Here is a 4,841-nt window from a genome sequence, read left to right as displayed (position 1 = left end):
GATGGTTTCTTTCCCTCTCATCCAAGTGATAAGAACTATTTTGAGTCATTCAAATCTTTAGATTCAACACCCTGTCTCTCAAGACCTTCGATTTGTATCTGGTGATGGCTACCTGGATCATTGTGGGTGAATATGTGGTTCAATTGGTCGTTTGAAGTGATACAGACAAAATAACAGGTTGACTACCTCTTATCTTTTCTACATGTAGTATTTAACTTCGTTCATTTGAAAAGTTTTTCACAGTCAAGGAAATTAGTTCATATGTCTTACTAAACTCGAAAAACCAAACCCCTGATCAAAGCTTTCAGAAGATTCATCCGTAGAATTCAAAGAATGAAAGATCCTTAAAGGACCTCTGTTTCATTCACTTGCTTAAGGAAGTAACATGCATATTTTTACAAAGTAATTCAACTTTGGAAACCTTTGATAAATCCACTAAAAAAAACTCTTGTTAAAGTCAACAGTGACCTCTGCATTGCTAAATTCAATGATCAAATGTTAAGGGGCCTTGATCTAGCCCCTTCCATCAGTAGCATTTAAAACAGCTAATCACTCCCTTTTCTATGAAGCCCTTCCTTCTTTTGTCTTTTGCAACAATGTTCTTATTTCATCTCCTGGCACACAGGCTGCTCATTCTCATACTCCTTTTTGAATTTGTCTTTATTCTACCAAACTGTAAACACTGGGCTGCTCCATCTAAGATTTTAGATATCTTTATTGTTTACACACATGCCCTGAGTAATTTCATCCAAGTGTGTGACTTCAAATGTTATCTAAATGTCCTTGGCTTCCACTGTATAACTCTGTACTGAATTCCATAGTCTTATAACCAACTGCCTTCTCCAAATCTACAACTGGATGTCTAACGGGCATTGGACTTTAACCTGTATAAAGTAATAACATTAATTTTACCCCAACCCTGATCCTCCTGCTGCCTTCTCTGTCTCTAAAAATGATTGTTGCATTTTTTTCATGCACTCAGGTTAAAAACTTCAAGTCAACATCTCATCGTCCCTTGAACTCATAACTTACCTCCAACTCAAAAGAAAATCCCATTATCTTCACTTTCAAAATAGAAAACAGAGAGCAGCCATTTTTCTGTCTCCATCTACTTAGTCCAAGCTATCATCCTTCCTCAGCAAGAACATTGCAATAGCTTTTTAGTTGGTCTCCTTCACCTATAGAAACTCAAATAGTTTTTTTTTAAACTTAGGTTTGATCATAACTGTCCTCTACTTAAATTCTTCTAGGGGTTCCCCATTTTACCATAGCAGAAGGTGAGTCTTCCCATGACCTACAAGGCTCTGTGTAAGTGAGCTCCCCTCTGTCTCACTGGACAAATCTCTGACCTCTCTCTCTTTACCCTGCTGTAGCCTCCATGGCTTTTTTGCTATTTTTCAAAGGTACCAAGTCTTCTCCTTCCTCAAAACTTTTCTCTTGCTATTTTCCTGGACAAGAAAACAAATGTTTCATCTCCACTTTTCTTTATTACTTCACTAATCTTTCCCCCAAAATAGCATGTCCTTATTCTGGGTTCTACCTGTACTCATTCTTCTGCTATATTTATCTCCAGACCCTTGTCCTCATTCAGTTTACCATCTATTATTTATGATCTGTCTTTCCTCGTCAACTCCACTAGAAGGTAAGTTCCACATAAGCAAAAAATTTATTTTATTCACTATCAATCCTCACTGCCTAGAATAGTGCCTGGTACATAGTAGGTAGACAACAAAATCATTGTGTTTGAATGAATGAATAAATAAATGGTAATTGTATTAAATAAGTGTTAAGCCTCAAAAAATATGGCTACTTTATAGTTGATGCTACAAAGACCCACAGGAATTGGGGCTATTAGTCAAGATATCAGTGTTATAATTTGAGGAAAACAAAGCAAGTTGTTCAGTCCAAGAAAATCCCTTAAGTTGAGTGGCCCTGGAACTTGATTTTTTATCTAAATATTAAAAACCCCAGGGGAAAAAATCTTTCTCACCCATGAAGCCACAAGAGCAAAAACTGGCATGTTGCCCTGCATTTAGTTGGCTTAGCACTATTTATACCATAGCCAGAAAAAAAAAAGTCATCTAGTTATGGTCCCCAAAATCAATGAAATCTTCAGCATTAAACATGATTCTATCAAAAACAAGAAAAAAAATTTTTTTTTTCTGCTTGATCAAGGCTGATAATCTTGGTTAATTTTGTATTTATTTTTCTTTTAGATACTTGCATTATTTGATTTGGTGAGCAGGTTTTGCAACCTGATTCTCTCTGTAAGTAAACATTTCCTTTTCTTTTCTCTGAGTCATGCTATGACCAAGCTTTCCCTGAGAATGGCATCATCATTAATTAATCACTCCTCAAAACACCTCAGCACCCTGGTCAGTACTACACGATCTAGCACCTAATAATATAACTTAGATGTTACTTGCTGTAACTTCATGCATTTCTACCACAGCAGTTAGCACATTACACTTCACATACTAGATATACAATAAATATTTGTTAATGTACAGGCACAATGGTATTATTTTTAAAGTCCTGGAGTTGAAATAACTCCATTTACATCCAGGATTTGTTGCTTATTAGCTAGAAAATCTTGGTCAGGTAACTTAATCTCTCTACATTGAGACTCTTTTATCTGTAAAAGGTAATAATGTCTCTCTCCCTTCACAGGGAGGAGAGTAGAGCAGGTCGTTCATGGGAAGCCCATAGCGCTGCAACTTACAGATGTCTCTGCTGTTGGCTGGATCTGAATCCAGGTCAGTTTCCCCTAAGAGTGCAGCTTCTGGGGGACAAAGGGAAGTGAAGCCGGAGCTTTGGGAGCTTTTTCTACCCGCTGTGTCTCAGATTCATTTTTAAGGAACTGAGAACTTAATATTCCAAAATGTCAAAAAGACCATCTTATGCCCCACCTCCCACCCCAGCTCCTGCAACACAAATGTCCAGCACACCAGAGTTTGTGGGATGCAATCCATACAGTCATCTTGCCTACAACAACTACAGTCTGGGAGGGAACCGGGGCACCAACAGCCCAGTCACGGTATCTGGTATTACAATTCCAAAACCCCCAAAGCCACAGATAAGCCACTGATGCCCTACATGAAGTACAGCAGAAAGGTCTGGGACCAAGTAAAGGCTTCCAACCCCGACCTAAAGTGGTGGGAGATCGGCAAGATTATTCGTGGCATGTGGCGAGATCTCACTGATGAAGAAAAACAAGAATATTTAAACGAATACGAAGCAGAAAATATAGAGTACAAGGAATCTATGAAGGCCTATCATAACTCCCTCGCGTACCTTGCTTACATAAATGCAAAAAGTCATGCAGAAGCTGCTTTAGAGGAATTAAGTCGACAGAGACAGTCTTGCATGGAGAAAGAACTGTACATGAGCATCCGGCCTGCTGAAGATCCAGACGATTATGATGATGGCTACGAAGCGCACAGCCACCTCCTGTTTCCAAAGAAACCACCTCCTCATCAGTGAAATTCTTAGTGAGAGTGAGGTGCCAGATGTTCAGTCAGTTGTCACAACAGCTAGAATGCAGGTCCTCAAACGACAGGTCCAGTCCTTAATGGTTCTTCAGAGAAAACTAGAAGCTGAACTTCCTCATATAGAGGAAGGGACACCAGGAGAAGAAGAGGAAATTCCTGGAAAGCACAGATTCATTTAACAATGAACTTAAAAGTTTGCGTGGTCTGAAAGTAGAAGTGGATATGGAGAAAATCGCAACTGAGATTGCACAGGCAGAGGAACAAGCCCGCAAGAGGCAGGAGGAAAGGGACAAGGAGGCGGCAGAGCTCGCTGAACGCAGTCAGAGCAGCGTGGTTCCTGAGGAAGAACAAGCAGCCAACAAAAGCGAAGAGAAGAAGGACAACGAGAACATTCCGATGGAGACAGAAGAGAAACACCTTGAAGAAACGACAGAGAGCCAACAGAACGGTGAAGAAGGCACGTCTACTCCTGAGGACAAGGAGAGGGGCCAGGAGCGGTTCGACTGTACGGTGGAGGAAGGAACCAGTGATAGTAACACTGGCTCGGAGAGCAACAGTGCAACAGTGGAGGAGCCACCCACAGATCCCAGATCAGAAGATGAGAAAAAAGAATCAATGTGGCCTTGTTTTATGTGTTCTAAATACTTTTTTAAATGAAAAAAAGTTTTTTGGTTTAAAAAGAAAAAAAAAGTGCAGCTTCTGGAGCCTGAGTTCGCAACCCTAACCATGCTGTAGAATCACCTGAAAGGATTTTTTTAAAAATCACTGATTCCCAGGCCCCACCCCAGATAAATTAGCTCCTTGAAGAAAAAAAAATCTAATCATAGGTAATTTTTCAAAATTGTCCAGGTGATTCTAATGCAGAACCAAGGTTGAGAATAATATCATGGAAGTAGGTCTGTCTCAATTCAGATCTTGGCTCTACCACTCTCCATCACTTATATTTTATGCAAATTAAGATAATTAATTTGCATAAATTAATTAATCCCTCTAGGCCTCATTCTCTCAGTCTGTAAAATGGGCTTAATAATGGTATCTTTCTCACCAAGTTGTTATAAGGGTTCAAAGAGATAATCCGTGGAAGGGGCTTCAAATACCATCAAGGACATAGTTAGAGTTCAATAAATGAAAGCTAAGATTATTAATAAAAATCAGCTTTATATCATTCTTCTCAAGGGAAGGGACTATGCCTTATGTTCATGCCTCATCACAGAAATGAGACTGTATAACTAGTGCACATTCCATTTGTGCTTATAGACCAGTTAGATTCTTCTTTCAGCTGTGTTACAATGCAAAACCATGCAGAGTGAACTCTCAACCTAAACCATTATCCACTTACAGCTTGAAAAG

At 39.4% G+C, this 4,841-nt stretch overlaps 1 pseudogene; it reads left to right on the top strand.

The window, feature by feature from the left end:
* Positions 1-2,865: 2,865 nt before the first annotated feature.
* Positions 2,866-4,148, top strand: LOC105708984 (SWI/SNF-related matrix-associated actin-dependent regulator of chromatin subfamily E member 1-like; annotated as a pseudogene).
* The last annotated feature ends 693 nt before the right edge of the window (positions 4,149-4,841 follow it).

The sequence above is a fragment of the Aotus nancymaae genome, unplaced genomic scaffold (assembly GCF_030222135.1).
Source record: "Aotus nancymaae isolate 86718 unplaced genomic scaffold, 86718_ANA_hifiasm-v0.15.2.pri h1tg000020l, whole genome shotgun sequence".
Taxonomy (NCBI): domain Eukaryota; kingdom Metazoa; phylum Chordata; class Mammalia; order Primates; family Aotidae; genus Aotus; species Aotus nancymaae.
The sequence above is the reverse complement of the archived record's forward strand: the minus strand, read 5'-3'. Positions and strand labels throughout refer to the sequence as shown.